Genomic DNA, 15,073 nt, shown 5'->3' with positions numbered 1-15,073 from the left:
GCATACGCTCTTGACGATCGTTAATTTAACGACGGCATAGGATCAGTCATTTAAACTAACAAATGTACTTAATACGCTTGCGATGTCAAATTCGAGCAATTTTTAACGACTGTAAATTTTTAACTATTTCTTTCGCGATGCCGGCTAATGTTTACATTAGAAATTGACTTGTAAAACGATGTATTTTTATTTTTTAATATTATTATTTTTTATTATTACGAGGATACATTTATTTATTTATATTACAATGCTTTGCTCTAAGGGTTAACAACACATTGGTAAATGAAATGAAATTAATTAAACTACATATTATGCCTACAATATCCCACATTATCATACATTTTGTTTCTGATCAATTTGTACGCACCAATTAAACTAATGCGAAGCGGTAAAAATACGACACCGGCAAACTTTGATGATACTTCCGGCAGATCACACCGTAATGCTTAGCGCGAAATAGTCTACACACTCGTAGCATCCAATTTGATATCTTGTTATTTTTAGTTGATACTCTCTTACTATGGTTCGTTTTATTTGGTTCACTTGAGTACCAGTTCGGACTGGTCTAGCCGTGTTTGCATATTAGCTTAAACATTAATAGTAAGAGCTGACAATCGGTCGTAATAAACAATGGCCAATGTTTACGCAATGTTTTAGAATTCCTGGGAAAAGTAACCACGTTAAAACAAACGTGGGCGGACAAAAAAATTAATAACATTTAATCTAAATGTGTGTATGTCAGCCGGCTGATGGTAGCCGGTAGCCGGTCTCATGGTACAGTTGTTAACTCGTACAACTTAACAACATGCCCGTCATGGGTTCAAGCCCCAAATAGACCGTGCCGCCATACGTAGGACTGACTATCCTGCTATGGGGGGAAATCAATAAGTCACTGAAAGCCAACCCCACAAGTGGGTTGGCAGGCTTTGACCGGCATCCGTTGTTGAGCCAAAGAAGAAGTGTATGTCAATATCAAAATAGTAGAAGACAAAAGAGTTTTATTGCAAATGGCTAATGGATAAAACGGGAGGGGGTTTTAAAATTTTCTAAGGAGTTCTTCACATATCACTGGGTTTGTTTTCATATCACATTCTTGTGGATTTAGCCACCGAAACAAATCCCAAACGAAAAATGGGATTATGGGATTTTGAAATAGAAATTTCATAGACTTTTTAAAGACTCATGCAATGTTTGTTCTAAGAAAGTCAATATATTTCATATTCATCTTTTTCTTCTTTTTGGCATTACGAGCTACGCGATCATGTACCCGACTACATGGTTCTAAAACAGCACGATCGTCCTAACGATTGTATCGTTACCAGGAATATATCGGGAAGCTATATAGGAATATAGCTCTTCTTATATTTCTCTTCTCTTCTCCTTTTTCTTCTTTTCTTCTTCTTCTTATATATAGCCAATATATATCTAATATATAGCTCGTCTTACGTGATAAATTGCTAAAAACAAAACAATGAAAAATCGTGACAAAATTAAAAAAAAACACTGCACTCTGGAACAATATAAATGTGAATGTTCTTCGAATTAATGTCCCTTTTGATGGATTAAGTTTATTTAATTTATTTTTATGGAAATATCATGATCTTTTTATCTTGTTAGCGTTATTTGGCGCTTTGCGGTCTTGGCCATCCTCAGGAGCGTCCGAATCCGCTTACGGTCTCGCGCCTTCGTCTGCCAGTCCGTTATCGCAGCCTTATTGCTGGACGCCTCCACGCCATCTTGCTACCTCAATTTGGACCTACCACACCTCCTCGGTCCTTACTTTACGCACTGGGTCGTCCGTTTCCATGCGTACAACATGGCCAGCCCACCGGAGCCTGACGAGCTTGCTACGTTGTACGACAGTGAGGTCGCCGTACGTCTCGTATAGCTCGTGATTATAGCGGCTCCTCGATTGTCGTTCCACACATACGAGGCAAAGTATCCTTCTGAGCATCTTCCTCTCGAACGCGGCTAAAAGGGTTTCGTCAGATTTGGACAGTGTCCATGTTTCAGAGGCGTATGTGATTACCGGTACTATATACGTACTATATAGTCCCAGCTTCGTCCGCCGCGACAGGTTCTTTGAGATGAACTGATTTTTCAGGCTGTAGAATGACCGGTTGGCAGCCAGCATCCTTGCGCGCATCGAATCTTCCATGCTATTGTCGTTGCTGACCTTTGACCCAAGATAGTTGAATTCTGGGACGACTTCAAAAGTGCTTTCACCTATTTGTACGTCACGCCTACGTAGATTCTGATTATTTATTGGTAGGCCCGCTGATGTTGCCACCATCAGTTGGGTCTTTGTCTCGTTTATCCGCATTGCGAGTGAAACGACTAAACTACTTTTTCGGAAACGCACAGCACTACTTCTATTATTAAATAAATTAAATATTCCTACTGCAACACTTTATTTAACATCCACTTAAATCCACCACCAGAATGAGAATGAGTCCAGGAAAAATGTTCGTCTTCCTCAACCGCCATCGCTCCGCCGAACCTCCGATCCTCGAACCCCGCACAGTAGCCGTCGATTTTGATAAGGCCGCCTTAAGACGCGTCTACACGTATCTTATCGATTTCTACATCTAAACGAAGCTTATCTGATCGATATTTCTTTATAGTAGCGGCCGAGGTCGCTACAGCGAGGTTCTCTGCCGCCTGCTCGATCCCTTAGGCCGTTGGGATGTGACGTTGGGCATAGTCATTCTAACTAGTCTCATCAGTTTGGCCGGGATTCCAAAAGAGCTCATAGTGTCGTATAGTTTTATCCTCGCTATGCTATCATATGCGGCTTTGAAGTCGATGAAGAGATGGTATGTGTTGTGTTGTGTATTCAGCCATCTGCTTCAAAATCTGTCGCATTGTGAAGATCGGAACAGTGGTTAATTTTCCGTTTCGGAATCCTCTTTGATAATTTTTCCCTATCTCTTCGATGTGCGGAACAAGACAATCCTGACGGATCAGGGAGAATATTTAATAGGCGGTATTCAACACCGTAATACCCCTGTAGTTGTTGCAGTCCAACCTGTCTCCCTTCTTGTATATGGGGTAGTTAATGCCGAGATTCGGCTCTGCAATGGGATGGGATCCGAAACCCCTCGAGGGATAATACAGGCTCTCCCATCCAACTCCTATTCCGACATGTCCTCGTCGTGCAGAGTGGTAACATGTGCCATCACTTATCCAAGCTTTGGTACACGGGCTTGACCGAACCCCTTGGGCGGATGGTGGCACATGGCGAACCAGGAGGGGGGTGGTCATCCCGGGAAACTGGGTACCTGAACGTCGGGAAGGCAACCCGACGCTAAACAAAACGGTCACGTGGGCACGGGGCCAGTCACCCAGTCCCATGTATTCAATCGACTACAGAAAGCCAAATGAATTTTCGAAACGGATTCAACGATACTGACCCTACGCAATGCCCCAGGACTACTCTCAAAATTGGCTCATGGAATGTACGCACTCTAGCGAAGCCAGAGCCTTGAAAAAACTTTATGATGCCCTAGCCACACTGAGCATGGATCTCGTAGCTCTACAAGAGATTCAGTGGCTATGGAACGGTGTGCACAACAGGCGTGATAAGCATTGCTCATCACATCTACATACATCTACTACAGCTGCCACGACCGCCACCGCGTGCTCGGAACGGGTTTCGCCGTAAAAAAAATCATAGTTTTCACGACAAATAGAAAAATGGCAATTTTCTAAACATTTCTCTTATTTACTAACTTATCCGGCACAACCGCTTTGCAGTCTTGGCCTGCCTCAGGAGTGTCCGAAACCGCTCACGGTCTCTCGCCTTCGTCTGCCAGTCTATTATTCCGGCCTTAATGGCAGACGCTTCCACGCCATCTGGCCAGCTCTATTTGGGCCTACCACGCCTCCTCTGTCCTTGTGAACGGCCTAAAAAGACTTTACGGACTGGGTCGTCCGTTTCCATGCGTACAACATGGCCAGCCTACCGGAGCCTGGCGAGCTTTAATCTCAGGTACAGCCTGTATAGTTTGTTCCAAGTTCCCTTCATCCAAGACGTAATATAATAAAATCCGTGTTAAGCCGAGGGTGCGTGTTTTCTCCGACCCCATATATTTATTTTTTTGATTATTTGTTTCTTTATATTCAATTGCCCGCTCAAATTAGATTAAACAATTTGTTCTTAAAGCCTAAATCTATATTATTTTAACCTATCCTTGCCTGATGCATAGACCGCCCATTAATACGGTTAACACTGAAATGACAATTATACACAAGAATAACGAACACAATGACAACTATTGATTTAGGGTGTGAAGACATCTACGGAACTGAACAGAGGAAATATTGAAATCGAATAGGTGCTTAATTAAAATGACTGATCGCTCTTAAAAGTGGGTCATTCTGTTCGTAACAAGTGCGTCGGATCGAGAGCTACAGGGGAAGGCGTATCCGCAGACGACGTGACGGAACATAAAAATTGAGACAGTTCAGCAAATAAGGAGATTTGATCATATTGTACAGAATATTAGCGATGAACATTGTCTTCGCCGGAATGAAGCGTACATTCAGCTTTTCTCATTGCAACAACTGACATCGTGTATCATTGTCAGGAACTAGTGTATTTGATGCCCTAAATGCTTTGTTGAGTGCGATACGAGTGAATCGTTTTGTACATTCTCAATTTTCTCCTTGTCTTTGCTACCCGTTGGGGCCCATATTATGCAAGCGTACTCTAAAATCGATCACACCCAGTAACAGTACAAAACCTTTAAACACCCTGGATCATCAAAATCACGGAATAAACGTGACACTATACCGAGAGCTTGTCTAGCCTTTCTAATAGTAGCATTGATATGAACTTTAAATATTAACTAGTTAAAATGCCCCGGTTACAGGGCTACGCAACGTTTATTGGGGGTATATAAGAACTTTACATCATTCAATAATTTCGTTTTTGGATCCTTTGTAAACAAATTTTGTTCTATGCTTCTATCATTTTCTTCTATTTAATATAGTACAAATTAAATTATGGGTGGTGTACCTGTTGAAATAAATAATTTTTTTAAATCAAAATTCACACTGTTTGCGATAAATTTGCTTTACCTTTTGGATCATATGTTCCAGGTAATATCAAGTCCCGTGGTATCTTGGCATACGCCTTATCGAAACCCGGGAATATCATATGCCGTACGGAGATACGGAGCAGAAATTCTGCGAACTCTTTCGGCTCTTTAGCATCTTGAACAGTCTGGGCTGTCTGAATACGCATGTTTTCCCGCACACACAATACCCTAAATTTTCCCAACAGCATGTTCAGTTGGATGCACTGCTGCAGGACCTGGTCATTAATATCACGCGGGACGATTGGTAGTATCCGTCGGAAGTCGCCACATAGTAGAACCACCTTACAGGGTTTTTCAAGCCAGCTCAACATCGTGACACTATTTTTCGAGCACGTTAAACGATTGTCAACATCGTACATACAATTTGAATCCGTAAACTCTTTTCGATTTGGTAACACTAGGTTTTGAATGCGTAAAATCCCAACTCGAATCTGGAAAATGTATAATAGGTGACAAGACAGCCAACAACCCTGTATTACCGAACGTTTGGCAATTTCCCATAACATCCTGCAGGACGCGATCCAAGGCGCGAGCTTCTAGAGCATAGCGGCTGCTCATGGATGTCTCGTTCCATACGATCCGTGATGCCTGTTTCATCAATTCAGCCTGTGCTAACTGTACACGGATGTTATAGGAACTGTTCCAGCGTCCAGCAAGTTCGCGTGTACACAAAAATAGTTTAGAGCACAGTGCCACCAGGACCATCAAGGAAAAATATTTGTCCAGTATGTGTCTCCTCTCGGATTGATTGTTTTGTCAACCCGTAGCTGTCCACTGCTGCGGTAATTACATTGTAGCATATCTGCTATACAGAACATACTGTAATACACACTATCAGCCATAGACACATAGTAACACACTTTGGAAAGCCAAATCACACCATTGCAACACATCCATTATAAAACACTCAGCAAATCAGATCATACCATACACACCCGGAAGAGCTCAGGCCACACCGTTCATATAAAAACAATTGTGACACACTTAACAGAACCAACCGAAACGTACAACATAAGCAGGAACAGTTTATGCATTATAACCCAAAGCAGGAACAGTATAAGCATTAAACCCAAAATAGGAACTTAGTGACAAGAACCATCATTCTTGTCAACAAAAGACAAACGTAACTAGCTTAGTGAAAACAATAACTTTCCAACATACAACCCGGAACCAAATGTGAGAAACCCTTAACTTCTTTTGAGTATAAATAAAACCAACTCCGATCATGGCAGGTCAGATTCGTTCGGACTGTCAGGATAGGACTATGCCCATCCTACATCTATCGAGTTCTCATTTAAAGAGTTTAGATATGTCCCCCTGCCCAAGGTAAGGCCTCTAAACTCCAACGTTTCCAGTAAGGGAAACCTCCTAAAGGTTTCTATGATCGCCTGGACGATCAAGTGTCGAACGTCCGCTTCGAAACAGTATCCACCTCAGTTCTACTTAATTCGGCAAACGATGACGAAGGCCACCCTGACCAACGCGAGTTCAATATTACTACATAGCAACCGTCCCAAAATCGAATATACCGTGACTATCCCAAAACATACCACATGGCAACCGTAACAGTCATCAAACACATTACATGGCGACCGTGACCTTAATCTGCAATCGGCGGGCAGAAGTATAAACAAATTATTTGTGATACGTACAACGGTAACGTACAGCAGTGTCGTGCTAATGCATCAAGTTGTGTAACAAAAAAAGTGCGTTTTTGACCATAACCGGTATACGACGGATAAAAGTGTCAAATGTGCAAATTTGTATTGAACAACGCAGCTGGCACAAGTGACCCATATAAAAAAAAACAATCGCTATGAATGAGCGACCAAAAGCAAATACAGTGTGGTGTACAAAAAGACAACTCATCGAAAATATAAGTGATGAACCGTTTGAAGGGCGAAAAAAGTGTGATATAAAGCAATTATGTAAAAAAAGTGTTTTGACAACGTGCAAAAATGCAACAACATTATGAATAAACCCTTAAGCGATCAGTTTGCAAATTAGAGCTACCTTGAAGTGAGGAACATCGCATCGACCCCAAAACTAAAGTAAACGGAAATAATGATGTCATGAGTAATGAGAAGCAGTGCAGTGAAACCATAAGCAATACCTATGTAGAAGTGATGTTCATCTGAAAGGTGATAGAATGAATGGCGAGACTACGGTATACGAGATGTGACTAGTGTGATTGAATGGAACAACCGTTCCCAACGTGGAAGACGACAAGACATCGAGCGACGACTGATGACACCCTACAACTTCACATTAAGCACCAATTAAACACCGAGCACCGGTAACGAGCGTTACACCATGAGCAGCAACAATAACAAATACATGCTATGTATTTAAACAAGAAATATTAGATAGAATTTATGATCAGGTGAAACAGCTGAACAGATGTTATAGGCTTTGCGCGTTAACAACATTAAGGGATAATACTAAGGAAATATACGACGAAATACAAGAACTCCTACGAAAGCACGAATCGTCTATTAAAGATGACGTCTATGAGATGATTAACAAAGCTAGTTAAAAAGAGTAGATACGTATACTACGAAATAAATAAGTGCATAAAAATACACTTCGAGAGACATCCAGATTCGTTAAATACGACATTATCAGAGAACCAATTTGACATAACAATAGAAACGAAACCTGACAAAATGGCTGACATTATGGAATTGATTAAAATCACCACTTCTCTCATATCAAAGTATGATGGTAATGAGAAGGATTTGAAAGGTGTGGTGTCAAACTTAAATGTATTAAAGAAAATAGTAAAGCCAGAAAATAAAGAAACAGTAATACAACTGGTACTAGGACGTCTAACAGGAAAAGCACGAATTGTAGTAGGGGAAGCCCCAACTTCAATTGAAGATATAGTTAGCAAATTACAAGACAGGTGCAGCATAAAGGTAACACCAGAGATCGTAGTATCAAAAATGGACAATACTAAACAGACTGGAACGATAGAAGATTTTGGAAGCGTTATTGAAAAATTAACGCAACAACTAGAAGAGGCATACATTGCAGAAGAGATAGCGCCAGAAGTAGCTAGAAAAAAGGCAACTAAATCAGGAATCAGTGCATTGAGTTATGGACTTAAAGATGGCGAGACCAAAATTATAATGAGATCAAGTAAATTCGAAACCTTGCATGAAGCAATAGAGCAAGCTGTAAAGTTGGAGCTAGAGGATAGAACGAAAAAGGGAAAGAATGATCAGACAAAGATCCTATATTCAAACGCTACCAGGAACAATAGAGGGTATGGAAACAACTACCAAGGAAGGAACAAATTCAACAAATTCTCAAATAATAATAGATATCAGACACAAATCCCACCCAGGTTCCCACCCGCAAGATATGGACAGAACAACAGAAATAATAATAACTTCAGATATAACAACAATAACACTAACAACAACAGAAATCAGCATGCAAATCGACAAAATTATTCCAACAGAAACCACACAGCTTACCACCCGCAGACAATAGGATCATTAGAGAGAAATCATAGATGTCTAAACGAATACCTAAGAAGCTATACAAACGAACATCATGATGACTGGGACGATTGGACAAAATTTTACGAATTTGTTTACAATACAACAGAACACTCAGACACAAACTACACACCATACGAACTAGTATTTGGAAGAAAAGCGAATTTACCACAAGATATATTCAAAACAAAAATAGAACCAGATTATAATATTGACCAATATTATTTCGAAATGAAATATAAACTCCAAAAATCAAACGAAATAGCTAGAGAAAATTTGATAAAAGCAAAGAATAGAAGACAGCACATCTTAAATAAAGATACAGTACCACTCATTATAAAGATAGGAGATCAGGTATATTTGGAAAATGAAAACAGAAAAAAATTAGATCCAGTCTACATTGGACCTTTCACAGTAGTAAATGACCAAGGGCCTAATTGCGTAATACAAAACAATACAACAAAGAAAACCTCTACAGTACACAAAAACAGACTAATTAAGTACACAGGAGAATAACTTCAATCATTGTAATTCATTACGTTATTCTATTAAAGGGGGGAGGTGTAGCATATCTGCTATACAGAACATACTGTAATACACACTATCAGCCATAGACACATAGTAACACACTTTGGAAAGCCAAATCACACCATTGCAACACATCCATTATAAAACACTCAGCAAATCAGATCATACCATACACACCCGGAAGAGCTCAGGCCACACCGTTCATATAAAAACAATTGTGACACACTTAACAGAACCAACCGAAACGTACAACATAAGCAGGAACAGTTTATGCATTATAACCCAAAGCAGGAACAGTATAAGCATTAAACCCAAAATAGGAACTTAGTGACAAGAACCATCATTCTTGTCAACAAAAGACAAACGTAACTAGCTTAGTGAAAACAATAACTTTCCAACATACAACCCGGAACCAAATGTGAGAAACCCTTAACTTCTTTTGAGTATAAATAAAACCAACTCCGATCATGGCAGGTCAGATTCGTTCGGACTGTCAGGATAGGACTATGCCCATCCTACATCTATCGAGTTCTCATTTAAAGAGTTTAGATATGTCCCCCTGCCCAAGGTAAGGCCTCTAAACTCCAACGTTTCCAGTAAGGGAAACCTCCTAAAGGTTTCTATGATCGCCTGGACGATCAAGTGTCGAACGTCCGCTTCGAAACAGTATCCACCTCAGTTCTACTTAATTCGGCAAACGATGACGAAGGCCACCCTGACCAACGCGAGTTCAATATTACTACATAGCAACCGTCCCAAAATCGAATATACCGTGACTATCCCAAAACATACCACATGGCAACCGTAACAGTCATCAAACACATTACAACATCCTACACCGTTTGTAGCTCGTTGATCAATGGGTTCACGTTAACTACAATAATATGTTGTCCAGCACATCAAAAGCATAAGAGTGCTTCACGTTCACCAGGGAAAATATTTCTGCAGCGGATATGGCGCATTGTAGCAGGTCTGGCTGTATCTGCTCAAAGTTGGCTAAATGCGGCATACTCGGAAACATCGTCAGCGCCTTCCGCGGCGTCTTTTCGCACAGGTACTGATTAATAAATCGTAGCGCTTTGAGGTTCTCGACAGCTTGCTGCAGCCAATTCTATTTGGAGTCTTCGACGGTGTACTGATCCTGATTTGTCGGTGACCAAAGTGGTTCACATCCACGTCCTACAATAACCGAGGATTCTGGGACATTCCCTTCGACAATTATTTTTTGCGTCGTGTATTTACGGCCTTATACAACTTCATATACATATGTTTGTTTATGGTTTGTCGTTTTTCGTCCAACGCCTACATCGATGAATCGCTACGTCGGTGCAAGTACACGGTACAAAAACCATCCAAGTTATCCGCACCTAACATCAACTCACTAACCAACAACGTCTCACTATAGAGTGAAAAAGTAACGCTCTATAGTGAGAGATTGAAAATGAGAAGCTTTTTGTAAAATTTATTATAGGATGATTCATCCATCCATACGCAAAGATCTTTCACTACATGTACTTGTTGAATAGGAATATCGCCGAGTGTGTAGGCCGTTACAATCCTGTTACAAGGGTGACCAAAAGTGATAACACTGCATTTATCAATACAGAGTTCTAGCCCTCTTGCGGTACACCATGATGAGAATTTATTAAGATGATCTTGAAGAGTGGAAACATCATTAAGATTGGAGATAGGTAAGAAAATCTTAATATCATCTGCGTAGATAAGATAACTATCAGATGGAAGAATACTCATACAGTCATTTAAAAATAACACAAATAGGAGTGGATTTAACACGCTACCTTGAAGAATGATGATCTTATATTTAATAAGATCATTTAATCTTGATGTCTTAGTCTCAAATAACAAGTCTTAATATGTGCTTAAGAATACGTTTACAGGTTGATTAAAGCCAACCATCTTATAAGTCTTATAAGCCAGTCTTATATGTGTCTTCAGAACGTTTTAAAGGTTTAACAGCTTTAAAGACTGTTAAGCATCTTGAATAGACATGTTCCAGCTATGTGGCTCCAATTTTAGTTTTAACAGACAGTCTAATTAGCGTCTTCAGAACGTTTAAAACGATTTAAAACTTTAAAGACTATTAGCTGTTATACGATTTTCTAAATTGTCATTAGCTAATACAAGCTCTAATATTCGTCCAGTTTGATTTCTCACATTGTTGATTTGCTTTAACTGGTATATATCAATGATATCAATTATATGATATTCACCGATAGCGCTTTGGGCAGACCCACTACTATTTCACTCCATTCGATTTTGGTTAAAATCGCCAAGTACTATCAGTTCATCGTTTGGTCTCATGTCGTGATTTTTGTCGATTGAACATGACAGGCATTGAAACGTAAGTATCTTCAAAAGACATGTTAAAACTGTGTGGCTTAGTACACTCATAGTACAACAATTCTTCAGACATGTAAAAGTGTAAAAGGCATACGAAATGTTTCTTGGGGCTCGCTAGATTTTTTTTTATAGTAAAATCCCATTGTAGCGGTTCCTTTAAGACAGCGATGTCAAACCGCGGGGTCATGCGGACCAAGCCACTGAAAATAGTAGCACGGGAAGCAACCTAGTTTTTACATTATATTATTTGATACAAAGATCAGATCGTTGGTAGATCTTTTCATTTCATTTTGAGATGATAGTTACGTAACCTGACGTAATGTAAAAGTAAAATTTTTGACACAAAAAAAGTAAAAAATAGCTGTAGTAGATTGTTTTTAATTCGTTATAGGCCTCTGATATTTCCAATATTTGCAAAGTTTTATAGCAACTAACAAGGTTCAATACGCACAAATAATGTGCAAAAACTGGCCATGACTAATGCGTTAGTTCCAATACAGAGCAGTAAATTTTGTAAAGTAAAGTTGATATTGGTGTCATTTTGATTGTCAATATATTTGAGCTAGAATTAAAGTAGCGAATTCCTACTTGTGATGCTGTCTAAAGTCCATCGATTACAACAGGTCGTTAAGTCCAGTTCAGATTTTCATTTTCACATTTTCAAAAAAGTGTGAGAATTGCGTTTTTTAATTCCTGTTGGCTGAGTGATTTTGTTACTTTGCACAAGACTTTTTCTTATATAAATTGCTTAATTGGTCGCCAAGTGCCTTAATTTATGGCTTAACTAAAAAATAATAATGTTCCTAAGATACATACATATGAGTAAGACATTCACAATTTCGAATGAGGTTGAAACTACATCGTGAGTTGTTTCTGTTACGAATTGTTCATCAAATATTTTTTGCTAATACAGGCTTCCCCACGATTTATTGGTTGGTTCCCATCAATTTTTGGTTGGTTCCCATCTTTTTTTTGGTGCGTTCCCACGATTTTTTGGCCGTTTTCCATAATTTGTTGGTTCATTTATATTAATATCCAATCGGACGATACCAATAAATTATGGGAACGAACCAAAAATCTATGGGATACGATCAAAAAATCGTGGGAACGCACCAAAAAATCATGGTTGTTGACCAATCAATCGTGGGAAATCTTGTAAATTTAATCATCGGAAAGGGTATAACATAATTTACATTGATATTTCTACCATTTTACTAAAATAGTGCAGAATTCATAGCTCGGTTTCATTAAAATAACTATGTTTTATTTTCTTTCTATGACTACACCCGTTTTTGTGCAATTCTTATTTTTTTATGCATACATGCATAGAGAGAATAGAGAGATGGTAGATAAAAACCGACAAGGTTTTATGACGATGCATGGTCTGACAATTCATAGAGAAACCTGCGGAGTTGAATATCTCTTAATATTTCAGGAGTCCGGAATTGACTGACATGTACTATAGAAGCAGAAATGCTTCTACAAATAAATTGATTCTAAAGCGGTCGCGGTCCAAACCAAAAGACTTCGTGGGCTGCGACTCAGGTCGCACACATAGCATTGGATACATCAAACTGCCTAGCGACTCTTGATATGACTGCAAAGTATAATTTCCTTCTCGACTCAGCTAAAGTCCTTGCTCCATCAGGGTGTTCACTGGATAACATTCCGAAATTCCATTTCATCCAAATGTTGTTAGCAGCTGCATCCTGTGAAAGCTTCCGTTCGCCACGATTGCGGCTGTACTCCACTCGCATTCCCAAGAAGAACTTCGATTGTCCACAGTTGGTCATTTCAAATTCATCTGTGAACTGGCGCTTCAACTTCTCGATCGTTTGAATATTTCTTCCAACAATCAGAAGATCGTTGATGTAAAGCAACAAATAAATTGCAGACAGGTCTCAGTTGAAACGTATAGGCAGTCCCGTTTTGATCTACGGAATCCAAACTTCAACAATGATGAGTTGAAGCGGTCATTCCAGCAGCGTGGGGGTTGTTTGAGACCATAAACGACTTTTGAAGTTTGCACTGATGCCTGGTCTTGCCTTCACGCCTTGTACTTCCGTCTCTTCTTGTTGTAAGCCGTCTCCCAAATATTTGAAAATGTGATTCAAATATTCGAAACAGTTAATATAAACAAGGTGTCCCATTTTGTTTTCAAAAAGTTTTATAAATGCTAAAACGGCGAGGTGTCGACCTTACCTACAGTGTTGAACCAACCCTGAACTTCCCCTAAGTTTTTTGGCATCATTATTCGTGATACACCTGAGTCAAACCACATACCATTTCTGCGAGATACTATTCAACCTTCAAGGCATACTAGATTTTGTTATGGAACATGGGGTTAAACACAATCGGGTTTTCAACACAAGTTCTCAATTGGATTCAAACATAGAACTGATATGTCCGAACTACTCGGACTATTGCACACAGGTTCTAGTTTAAGGTTTGTATTTGGAATTCAACTTAAGAGTAAATCGGTGATGAGCTATCGGCTCCTTTTATACCGCATGGTTGCTATGTTTTTCTATGTGTTGCTATGTGTTCCATTATCCCTGTGGTAACTGGGATCCAACATTTCCCCCCTTAAGGTTTGAACATCCAATAGGGCTTGAAGCGAGCAGGAAGTTGGATTGTTCGTCGCGGTCTGTCCATTGTGGATGTTACCTGTTTGCTTAGTTCTACTGGTACAGGAGTTTGTTCGTCGTCTACTGGTTCGACCATTGAACCGTCGCTGTTTTCGTGTTCATCTTTTGAAATATCTTCTGTTAAGAAGGAGTTGCTCTGGCTGATGGCTACTGCTTCTTCATCCTGTGAATAAACATCTGCATAAATTTCGGTTGAAGGTACTTCAACAGGAAATTGTAGGCCGAAATCGTCGAAAAAGATAGATAGTGGAGTAGACTGATCTGTATGTTGACTGGTTTCTGTAAAGCGCGACTTGAGCTGGTTGGCATGCGATCTTATCAGTCGTTGTTGATCCTCAAGAAAAATGTTGTAGTTGACAGAACCGATTTTTTCAATTATGGTGCCAGGTTTCCATTGCCAAAAATTTGCTTGATGAACCTTTACGTAAACCGATTCGCCGTGCTGAAAACTTCTCTTGACAGCCCCGTGCTTGCGGTTGAACGCATCGTTCTGCAATGTTCTATCTCTTCGCACTGTGTGACCATCTTCACTTGTGGTTGGCCGTAGCAATGCGGAAACAGTACGAAGAGGTCTGTTGAACATCAATTCAGCCGGGGATTTTCCACCCAGATCACTGGAAGGAGTGGAGCGGTACACTTGTAAGAAAGTGACTAGAGCTTCTTCGAGCGTCTCTCCCCCCGAACGAATTTTTCGAAGGCTTCTTTTCAACGTGTCCACAAATCTTTCAGCAAGACCGTTAGATTGTGGATGGTATGGAGCAATTCGAATGTGTCGAATACCTTCACTAGTGCAGAACGTCAGGAATTCGTGGCTTGAAAACTGGGTGCCGTTGTCCGAAACGATTACTTCCGGAACTCCGAATGTTGCGAATGATTGCTTCAGCATTTTGATCGTGGCTTTCGCTGTTGTTGTTTTGGTCATGTGTAC

At 39.9% G+C, this 15,073-nt stretch overlaps 1 protein-coding gene across 10 annotated transcripts in view; it reads left to right on the top strand.

Moving 5' to 3' along the window:
- LOC121588173 overlaps positions 1-15,073 on the top strand; it is a 31,937-nt gene that overhangs the window by 3,354 nt on the left and 13,510 nt on the right. Inside the window, exon 1 of one of the 10 annotated variants that reach the window (XM_041905844.1) lies at positions 9,980-10,190. The exons of 8 other annotated variants lie outside the window; for them this stretch is intronic. The gene's annotated coding sequence lies outside the window, so the exon portion shown is untranslated. Of the gene's footprint in view, positions 1-9,979; positions 10,191-10,662; positions 10,828-15,073 lie in introns of those variants that run through there. One more of the 10 variants, XM_041905834.1, reaches the window with a different exon arrangement.

Source organism: Anopheles merus, chromosome 2R (genome assembly GCF_017562075.2).
Source record: "Anopheles merus strain MAF chromosome 2R, AmerM5.1, whole genome shotgun sequence".
Classification (NCBI taxonomy): domain Eukaryota; kingdom Metazoa; phylum Arthropoda; class Insecta; order Diptera; family Culicidae; genus Anopheles; species Anopheles merus.
This window is presented reverse-complemented; position numbering and strand designations above follow the sequence as displayed.